Consider the following 11,619-nt stretch of genomic DNA (forward strand, 5'->3'; position numbering starts at 1 on the left):
GGCTCCAGCACTGCCCACCTCTACAGCCTTAACCTGACTGCAAAACCTTCACCCCTGCAAAACCATGGGTATTGGGTTGCTGGGCCTCACACACCACCACTAAGGTTAAATCCATTAATACTGGGAGGTCTAATCAGAATGCATGATGTGCTACACAAATGGCCAGGCTTGAATAATTTGTCAACATATTTGTCATTTCTCATCTTTTTAAACATGCTGCACATTCAGGCATTTGAATTCTAGCCTGGTGGTCTAAGAAGTGGTCATATATAAGAGATGAAATTTTGAAGAAAAGAGGTAGGTCAAGAAGGTTGAATTCATTTTAAAGAATAATATAGTTTCCACAACAATATATCTCCTGTAATTTACTGTCTCGATTCCCATAATGCTCCCATATCCCTTTTTCTTTCTGCAGTTCCAGTTCACTGAAGAATTCAAACACATGCTTTGATTGACAGTGCAAATGGTAATATTTTTTGCCTTCATTGTAAACCTATTATTTAATTTATCTGTTAGAGTTTTATTCTTTTTTTAACAGAGTACTAGTGACTATAAAGTTTAATTGACCTTTTCGCCAATAAATACATCATTGCTGGTTTCAGTGGGGATTCTACTTTTATCTGCCAATAAAAAGCTGAAGGAAACCTTTTAACTACACTTCTTCCTCTTCCCTTTCCTCATCTCTTTAACCTCTCCTCATGAACCAGGATCCTGGAAGAAAAAAAACATCCAGAGGTGGAATGAGCTCTTCTGTGTTTGTGTAAATCAGGTTTACATCAGTGAAAAAAAATGGGGTTACATTGGTTTAAATTAGCCACGTGGTAAATTCTGCCTTTCAAAGTAGTGATGTAAGTGGAATTTTGGAATTTTATCCTTGGGCTTGGTTCCCATCTCAATTGCACCGGGCTTTGAAACTTCAGGGACTTTGATGGCATGCTCATGCTTCAAGCAGTTGGAGAAGACAGCAGGATCAGGCTGAATATCTTTGAAAATGGGAAATGTAAATGTAAATCAAAAAAACATCAATCATGAAAAATCGATGATTTTCATGATCATCAATTGATCTTTTTATTGTCTTTTTATTGAAATGATAAAAAAAGAGAGTATGCTTTGCAGATTTACTTTTTTTTTTTTTTTTTTTTTTTTTAACCAGAGATACATGATTAACACAAACATTAGAGCCCAGCAGAGTATCAGTGAGATTTTCGAAGGGCCAGCCAGCTGCACTTAACCAGAACAGGCTGATGTGGCTCCTGACTGTTTTTGGACAGCTTGTATCCTCTTTGCTTTCTTGTCTCCCTGATTTAAGACTATCACCTGGCAGATTTTTATTTTCCCTCCAAGCACTCGAGGCCAAAACCATTAGAGATCAAGAAAACAAAACTTGGTTTGGATATCTCAGCTTTTCTGTTTATCTGGCTCTGGAAGTAAGTCCATCTGACCAGAGAAAAAGATAAGTCTCTTTCTCAAGCCCTGGAGTTTGTTAAGGAAACTCATATGCAAGAAAGGTGGTGAAGCTGAACTATATGTAAATTTGCTGTCTGAGAAAGATTTTCTTATGCAGTCATAAGTATCTACAGCTAAGACACTGGATTTTCATTTGAGTTTCTTTTTTTTATTATTATTTTTTATTTTTTATTTTATCTGACTTAACTAGCCCACTCAGGTTTTCTAAGGGCTTGTATTCAGGAAAGAAAATTTGTATAGTAACTGAGTAGGTAGGAGAAGTAACCAACAGCCTCTGAACAGGCATACACAGTATGTGTCATGCCACTATAAAATTGTGTGCCCTTCTGGGTAGAATTCATAAGGATTTTGCTCTGCCATGTGTCTGGCACAGTTCTGATTGCTTGATAAGTAGAAAACTAACATATATATTACATTATATATCACATATGCAGACCAAATGCATGAGAAAAGCCAAATTGGACAGTGGATTTTCCCTTCTTTTTGGCAATGGTTGCCATCCCAAACAAGCATGGAGTTGAACCATCATTTTCCCTTTTTTTCTTCCCCTTTTTCTTTCTTTAATTGCTTCTTGTGAGTAGAAGCAATTAAAATGAAGAGCAACTTGCCTGAAGGTGAATCTGGTGGTGGGCTGACCTCAATGAAGGGCACCTACTCTGGTTATTAATAAACTTCTGTGTACAGTAACCAGAACAACACATCTTTTATGCACCGTGGGATTGCTACCTCATGTGAGAAGGGTTTCTTCAATAGTGGTGTTTTGAGGAGCTGGAATAGAGTTCCCAATGCACCAAACCTTGGCTGTAACAGTGGCTGCTTGTTCAGAAACCCCTGACTTTTCACCAGCCGGCCCGAGAATACTCCTTAACAATACAGTCCCAGAGAGAGATGTGTTAATAGCAGAGGACAGAGTTATTACGTTTTGCACTGTAACTCTGGTGCAGTTTCAGAGAGTGCTGGTATCAGCCTCAGGCAAACAGGCAGGCATCATAGCTACACTGGTTTTACTGGAGAAGCCCAGCGGTGATGGGCACTGTGGAGACAGGGAGGATGGACATGTAACCCATCTTAGACCTGCACAAAGTGACTCTGCTCCTGTGACAGATTTCATGCCATGTTTTACCGTCCAGTTAATGGTGTAGTGGAAATCAAACACAGGCAGTAATGAACTGACTGCCTGGGGATGGGTTAGAGTCTCTTTTCATCTAAGGAAAAATACAGTAGTATATCTTCAAAATGCTTTTCAGTGTTATTGCAATATTTTTCCTCCATCTTTCCTATGGGCTGGGAATAATTAATCCTAAATGTGTCTATAATCTAATTAAGCAGGCTTGCATAAGTGTGGGAACCCCTTTCTTGTATGTTATACTGCAGAGTGAGTAACCAATCTTAGCCTATTTGTAGAAAATTTTATATACACTTTTCCCTTGACTACAAACTTAAGTGATACCAGTCTGGTTTCTTTTCTGTTGATCTGGCAGGCCTCTTGCTCTTGCAAACCAAAAATAATAAGTTTTGTTCTCTTCCAGAAGTGACTCATTGACTAATGTGTCTTAACACAGACATGCTATATTCTTTTACAGCTAGAGTCCGGGTGGAGGTGTCTGTGGCTCTCTTCAGATTAAGCCTGTCTCCTTTCATCATATTAGCTTTAATGCACTGAGGTGTTCCTAGGACAACTTGTCTCTTCTTTAGCATCATATTAGCCATGAAAAGAAGCTCTGCTAAGCAGTGATGACAACCTATGAGAGCTTTTTCTGATGCTAGGGGAGACAAATTAGAGGAGGAAACTGCTTCAAGATAATTCAGCAAGGTGTTTGACTCTGGCCTTGATCCACAGAGGCAGAAGTGCAACTGTTTTAACTTCAAGCACACAAGTATTTGATTTCAGTAGGACTATACAGGCCTGTAACATATATGAGTATGTGAAGATTTTCTGGTTCTCACAACTTGTTAAAAAAAAAAGAAATCCTCTGTGATTTCCTTTTCTTTCAGGCTACCTACCAAAATGTCAGTTCATTAAACAACTTCTTGCTGTTCTGGCAAGTGACATGATGTACATACAGCTTGAGCCCCAGAGTCTTGAATCTGTGTCTGACTTGGAAGTATTTCTATTTTCACGCTCGGCTCCAATTCACCTCCGGAGATTCATTCTTTTTTTTTTTTTTTTTTTTTTTTTTTTTTTTTTTTTTGCTTCTCCTTTTTTAGAAACAGCTCTGAGACTTGTGGCAACAATGCACAAAACCAGTGGAGTTCCTGTAAAATTCAGGTGTTCCACTTTTCCATAGCAGAGCATTTTGTAAAATAGGCTACAAATATATACAAAGCTCTTAATTTTATTTTACAGTAATAGAAAGGGGGGAGAAAGACTTTCAAAGACCAAGCAGCTTCTGTTCTGACAAATATGCTGGTTTGGAAGTAATGTGACTGGTGACCTCATGCCATTAACTTCATTGAGATTGCGCCTGAATCTATCACTTCATCTCATTAATGTTGCACTAAAATGCACTAAACATTTTACTATCCTCACATCTGCCTTTCACAGATGAGCATAACTGTTTTACATGGCTGAGGAGCAGCTCAGTGTCTTGCTGCCACAAGATGGCAAATATTGCTCTGGATAAACAGAGATTGCCTGAGGATAATTGCAAAAACTTCCATTTGTTCCACTGATGTGACTGGGCAGTCTTTAGGACAATGCTGATTTTCTTTCTGTGTTCAGAACCTTATTTTGTGAAGCTTTCCTATGTCAACTAGAATGACGAAAACAATACATCTTTTCCAGTTTTCTCTGAATAGTGATGGCAGCTAGTCTCTGTAGGCAAGTCTTTGTGCCTGTCTCCCAAATGTTTCTGCACCAGGCAGGCATGTAGTGAGCTACTGGAGTGCTTATGACATGCTTTTGTCAGCGTGGGCTTTCTGTGGGATGGCAATGTTGTGGACAAGTTACTTGAAGAGGACTGAGATATTTGCATTTAAAATTAAACACACGTGAAAACATGGGCCATAGTATTTTCAGGCTTGTTACAGAGGGAATAAAGCCTTAAATCAGAACTACGGGGATTCATGAGCACCAGAACAGGACACTTCCTGCGGGTGTGAGCTCTGGTTTCTGAGCTCTTCAATGCTTACTTACTGCTTAATCTGTGCCAGCTGAAGCAGGGAAATCTCTAGTGACAGACACAGTGAACACATTAGTACCTGCCACCTGCGGTCCTTCCACTATTACCCTGCTTGGCAGGGACGCCTTCTCCTGTCTTGCAGTGAGCCCTGCAGCGAGCTCATCTTCTGCCTCTTCAGACAGTCTCAGAGAGATGCTAACTCTGCATCTGCACACGTGCAAGTAGAAGAGTACAAAAAGATGCAGTAAGTAAATATTCACAGCAAATAGAAATATCAAAGTATTTCTTTGATGTTGGAAACTCTTCCCATGACCATAACTCTCCCATGCACATAACTCTCAACAATTGAAGTGACAAGATGCTTGACAGTCAATGTAGGCAAAGCCAAGGCTAAATTTAATGGGTATTATCAGTCTATCACAGAGGAAAATGGCCAGTGGTACCAGCCCATAATCACAGAGCACATTTCCTGGCATCTATCTACTCTATCTTGCCATTCTTGATACTTTTAACAGAAGTAAGTGGTTGACAGAAGGGTAGAAGAATAAAAGAAGTTTGCAGCAGTTTGCTAACTTGAGCTACCAGTAGTATTTGCTATATCTGTATCCTTTTCATAATCTAGATATTTACATCTCTGTCATTTACTAGGCAGCATCTAGGAGTGAAGTCTATTCAAGGACAGGCCCTCTGGGTATTCAAAGCCTGGGGCCATGGTACCCACAAGAACCTAAGCCATCCAGATGGGTGAAGGAGGCTCCTTGGCCCACTGTACAAGGAAATGAGGTGCTCCCAAGGACAGCATACTCTTCCATCTCCCTGGAAGAGTAAATGATGAGCCTTGATGTTCCTTCATCCTTTGGGAGATGCTGCTGAAGAAAGCTGCAGGGGCCAAATGAGGCTGTGAGGACTGGGAAAAGCATCCCTAGGATCAGAGAAGAGCTGTCAGGGGACAGGTTATATTGCAGGCACACAGGGACCCCTTGCAGTTACGGCAGCGGGCATCTCCATAACAATTTTCCCCATCATAGCATAGTCTAACAACTGAGATATTCCCACCATTTTGGCAGTTTTTTGATAAGTTGCTTCCAATTAACTTTCTTGCCTTCCCACTCTAGAAGATCTCTCAGACGAAACAGCCTAATCTTCTCAGTTAACATAAGAGCAACTTTTTCAACCAATCTCTAAACTCCTAAGAGCACTATAATATTGCTACAAAGCTCAGAAAAATATCCCTCAAGGTTTCTGAAATGGGTTTCAGGATAAATAATTCGCTCAAACTGTCTTCCCCTTTTTCTGGCAGACTCAGCTCAAACATGAGTCCAAACAGAGATATTAGACTAATCACCAGCTCCTGGGAACAGAAACTTTCTCCCTCTTCCAAATACACCAATCCCTATTTGCCTACCAGCCCTTTTTCTTACACAGGAATCTCAGCTGGAAATAATTGGCAGCCTGCACAGCTTCTGCTTGCTGCAGCTTTTAACCCTCAGCTTTCCTGATCAGACTTTGGGAAGTATTCTCATTCTCATTCCAAGCAGTGTTTAAAGTCAGCAAATGAATACTTTAATTCCAGAGAAAGGCAAGGGTTTGGGTTCTAGATTTTTGTTTTTTCTGCTGTAGATCCTTCTGCATGTTTAGAGTTATGTGAAGCTAGGATAACCTGATTATGAGCTTCTTTAGGAGACATATTAGAAGCCTGAGGCTCCAGCAGGCTTTGATCAATACACTTTACAAAGGACTAATCCAATCAGCCACCAAAGTAGAGAAAATGCAGGAATATATACTGTCAGTGAACAGGACAGAAAGACTGTAACATTCATCCTGGTAGCAGAAATATTGCCAATGCTGCTGATAGGGAAGAAAATCAATATAGGATAATGCATGGGCACTATATTACTCCTGCTTTACGTAGTAGCTGTGTCACTGAGTTATCTCCTCCCCATGAGGAGTGAATATTAAAAGGGCAAGGGGGGAAGGAGAGAAATATGTTGCAAGGACTTGAATGTGCCTGTCTTCCGCTTGCTGTGTCTGCAGGTCTACTCTCACCAAACACAGCTAATGCTGGTATAGACATAGACACCTTGCTGATAATCTGGCTTTTTGGTTAAGTTTTTCTAGTCTACAGAAATAGGTTCATTTAGTCTAGCCCACCGTATTATCTTAAGCTGAACTTTCAGCTACTGAAGTATTTCTTCTTTGAATGCAAACTTCTCAAGGTTGTGCTCTGTTTGACTTGCTCTAGCAGTAACTATTTGCACAAAAATGTTCCAGAATCAAGTGGTCTACAGATACATAGAAAACCAACAGGTTTATGTGGTTATCTGTCTATACATAAAGTCCTGTTTTGCAGAGCACTCCTATGGTAACAGTCACCCAGCAGAAATGGGGCCAGATGCTGCTGCTTTAGAGTAATTAACATTACCATGGAACCTAGCAGAACTAGTTGCATTTCTTGTTACTTCTGCATTGTAGGCAGCTCATATGCAGGACTTATATGTTATCCTTATACCTTCCTATGGCTTGGATCCAAAGGTGGGGAAGGTACTAGCTCAGAGGGTCCGTGAGGTGAGGTCTATTTTAGCATCAGGCAAGGGGCTCAGAGTATGTGTGCCTTAAAGGAGAGACACCTGGGAGGCAGTTTTCACCAAGAGTCCTAGGGTTTAGCTGCAATCACGTCTGCCTGTTGGACCAGCCAAGAGCAGTGCATCCCAGTGTAGCACTGCCTCTGTACAACCTGGGACACAAGAACCACAGACTTCTTCTGGTGGGCACTTATGGACAGGTCCATCCCATCCTACTGCTTGGGCTTGTTCTCATCCCACTCATGAAATCACAGAGATACCTAAGGCAATGCTAGGACCTCATCAGTGACCCCCTGAAAGTCAGGTTTGAGTTCAGGGGAATTTGGAGCAGTAGCCAGAATAGAGTAATTTCCTATTGCATTTTGGAAATGAAATTTACTCAGCATTATGTGCCCTTCTGCTAATTAAAAGACAACTGTATGCACTTTCATTTATATTTTCAGAAGTTTTCCTGCTGGAGAATTGATGTATTTAGTTTGCCTCATCATTATCATCACGACTATTACTCTTATAGCCCTGATTTGCTAATGGAAAAAGCCCTTTGCCCCTTGTATTCTCACACCTGAGTTGTTTAGGGAAATAAAACCTTATGTTTGAAAATAGGCTGTGCCCTTCTGAAATGTGGTGATATAATTAATCCAAAAGTTAAAGAAAAAAAAAAGTGATAAAACAATAGTAAGTCAACAAGTCTGCAGAGCAGAGATAGTGCTATCACTTACTTAAATTAGAAAAGAATTTCTTAGGTCCAATAGGAAAAAAATAGTAGATGAAAAAAAGCTTCATGCTTTTAAAGATGTATGTCACAAATTGTGCTTTTGTTCCTAAATTTTCTCACAAAAGTTAGAGAGCACAGCTCTGATAAACTGCTTTATGTTCCCTCAAGGCAGATTTTTTTTTTTTCTCTTTAGGACAAAAAGCCAATGGAAGACACTATTGAAGCATTAGATCAGTGCCCACATCTAGCTAGGCTTTGAAAAATGAAAGTATGCAGCAACACTAGCCTTTAAAAACCCATGTTTAAAAATTTCAGATATAACAGGATGAGGATAAAGGTAATGGTCTGAAAGCATTTCAATAGAGAGAAAAGACTCTAATGTCTGACAACAAAATGTTGATGAAAATAAAGATAATCACAGAAAGGTGATTAGTATACTACAAAAAAATAAAATAAAATAAAATAAAATAAAATAAAATAAAATAAAATAAAATAAAATAAAATAAAATAAATAAAAAGAAGTGACATAAGTTTGAAAAGGAAAAGCAATTCTAATTCTATTAGGCCAGGCTTTTACAATATTTCACTGCTAGATTTGCAGAAATATACAACAGTATACTGCTGGTATGTATTGTCTTCAGTGCTTGATAAAAATTTAAAATACTATATAGACCTATGGATAGGGTTGATTGCATGTTATTTCCTATTTTTTGTTTCACTTTATGTTGGTGAATTGTATAATCAGGATATTTCATCTGATTTTTTTTCCCAGTCTGCACAATAAGTACATTTCAAACCAAGTTTGGTATTCACTTCCTGATTTTTTTGGAGGTCATTCAAAGACAATATCTACATTGTCATCTCATTTCATTCTTTGAGGAGAATCTATTTTGTTTGCACCAGCAGAGATCTCCCACTAAGGTACAATAGAGAAGAACATTGTCCTACTGTGATTAAAGCTGTATTCGGGGCAGCAGTTCCATTTGGCAAAGGATTTTGAGACTTTGACCTTTGTCTTCCACTCAGATTGCAATTGCCTCCTCCCCTGCCCCCAAATGCATGAGTTGTCTTTGAAATAAGAGAAAAGCAAAACAAAACAATGTTTTCAGGCAGGTCAATAATCTTTTTTCTTTTTCTTTCTTTTTTTTTTTTTTTTTTAACAGCCTTGAAACAGTTAATGCTGGATGAGATATTTGTGGAGCAGACAAATGTTCATAAGGAAGAAACTCAATGTGAAAATGCTCGGTGAAAGCAAGCTATTTCCCAGACAGGTGTCACTGGGAGAAGACCTCTGCTATGGGCTGGTTTCCCACCAGTTCATTGGCTTGGCTGACGGGACACTGAAGCTTCAGAGAACTGCAGTTTCTGCACTATGCAGCTCCTTTCAAAGCAGGACAGGAGCCCTGAGGGGGTTTGTGCTCCTTGGAAGCCCTGGGAGTTTTAGAAACCCCTGGGAAGGTTGGTTTAGCTCTGCAGCTGAGTGTCTGGACACTGTTAAGTCCTTGGCTTGTGCTAGAGTTATCAGAGCTCCCAGGGTCTCTGCATGAAAGAGTTTCCTCTAGACAGAGGTGAGAGGGAACCAGGTGCCTGCAAGCCCTGGAAGTCAGTGAGTGAATCAGCTGCCTCTGGGAACACACTCTCTGGAGCGTAAGCACTCTGAATATGTGTGACAAAATGATTAAATTATATCTAAATGAGACCCTGTCTGACTTTCCCTAGGTAAATTGAATGACTATCCTTCATGTTGAAAGAGATTCCTTTCTCACCCTGAAGTGGCTGTATTTATCATGGATCAGACGTTCTGAATTTTGAATAGTGATAATTATAAAATTCATATTGAAAAGAAAACCTTTTTTAATTTTATTTATTTATTTTATTTTTCAAATTGAGACATCAAAAATCTTATGTAAAATGTTGAAAACGTAGTACAAAAAATATTTCCTGTTTCTCTCCAAAACCTTATTTTTGCCAACTCAGATGAGTTTTGTGAAACATTTCATATTTGATGAAACTGCATATCTTGAGGGAGTGATAGCCTGCCAAAGTTTTGGGGTCCAACTCTAACTGCATCTCTGTCAGCCACAGCCACGCTGGGACTTAAGAAGGGCTTATCTGGGCAAAATGCCATGGGTGGAAAATCCCATAGATTTCTGTTTCTTCCATGGGATTCATCTGGCTGGTGAGAGGAAAATGGAGCTCACTTTGTATCCAAGCCTGGAGGTTTGATTTACCTCTGCAGAACCCTTGCAAATATATTTGGAGCCGCGTGGGTTTAAGTCAGTACGGCAATACACAGCTCATGCTGGCATTTGCCCAGGAAAGTATTTAAGCACATGCTTTAAGGAAAGCATGTGATTAGTCCCGTTGAGGGCGGCTGGATGGGACATTTCTGCAGCGCCTGTTCCTGGGGCGCACATCTGGGGAACACATTCGGCCGCGTGAGCTGTTACAAGCGGCGCAGGTAGGGCGGCCGAGCAGACTCAGTTGGGGTTGTCTCTAATGATGTACATGTATATCATCTAGCATAATGGGGCCACGACCTAGCCTAATAGCTACACACGCACATACGGAGCCGGCATAAGAAGAACGTTGTTCGAGCCACAGTGCAGAAGTGCGCAGGGATGACTGGTGGTGCACCCGAGCTGAAGTTACTTAATCCCCTGCCAGAGGGCAGAGGACATGCAGTGTAATGGGGTAATTTATCTTTAGCCAGGGCAAATGAGGCGCTAATACCGGGAGTCAGCCCGCCTTGAGGAAGCTGAGAAAGGGTTTTCTGTGCCCTTTTATCCTAAGTGACCAAGAACATTAAGCCATCTGTGAAATATGCCACGTTTTGTCCAGAAGAATGTGAAATAAGTGAATGTATTACATAATATGCTCTATTTACTGTACCACTTATAGGCTTTTTCAACCTCAGATTACTAGGTAGTCACAGACTGCAGCTGGCAATGTATTTTTCTCTTTGAGATTTTGGTCTTTTATAATAAAACTACAGCCTTATTTTATCCCCAGCAGCAGCACGTGGGCAACACAGATAAACCCAAAGATCAAGTCAGCTATAGTCAGACCTAAAGTTAATGAACACCAACTTCACAACTCTTTCTTCATCCAAAGACTCTTTGGAATGAAAGTTTATTTTAATGTTACAGTGATATCCCTTGTATCCCTGAAGCACCAAGAACTCAATCACGGTCCCACGAGTCTTCCTTGCTCCTAATTGTCAGATGGCCCTATGTCCATTCATGTGCAGAGAGAAGGGGCTGCTATCTGCAGTGCTCTTGCAGCAAGCACCCTCTGTGCCTCTTTTGAAGCAAAAGAGAGCTTGGAGGAAGCCAAAGAGGAGGGCTTGAAAAGCTTTTCCTAACCATGCCGGAGGAGGTAGCCTCTGGAGAAAGTGCACTCTCCTCAGAACATGTACCTACCCAGTGCACCCATGGTAAAAACCAAATGCAGGTAGCTGCTCTCAGCAGTTGGTGTGTGGCAGAGGCACCTTACAGGCTGCAGGTCTTAGTCCAGGTGAATCTCACTGAGACTTCCTCCCTCCACAAAGTCCCCCTTTGGGGAAACTGCTCTTCCAGATCAGTCCCAGCTAACTACTTGTGCTATGGCAAGATGAATTTTGATGAAAGTGCTTGTCTGAAAAATTAATAATTGTCCAGTAGGAGCTAATTCCAGGAGCTGATTGGAAGCAAGTGATGACTTATGGATGTCAATCCAAAATATGGCCACAACC

At 40.5% G+C, this 11,619-nt stretch overlaps 1 long non-coding RNA gene across 1 annotated transcript; it reads left to right on the plus strand.

Annotated features, from left to right (window-relative positions):
- The first annotated feature begins 413 nt into the window (after positions 1-413).
- On the plus strand, positions 414-9,583 carry LOC311433078. Its single transcript, XR_014690551.1, has 2 exons — positions 414-466; positions 9,050-9,583. It is a non-coding gene; the product is annotated as an uncharacterized lncRNA (long non-coding RNA).
- The last annotated feature ends 2,036 nt before the right edge of the window (positions 9,584-11,619 follow it).

Source organism: Aythya ferina (assembly GCF_964211825.1).
Source record: "Aythya ferina genome assembly, chromosome: 2".
Classification (NCBI taxonomy): Eukaryota; Metazoa; Chordata; class Aves; order Anseriformes; family Anatidae; genus Aythya; species Aythya ferina.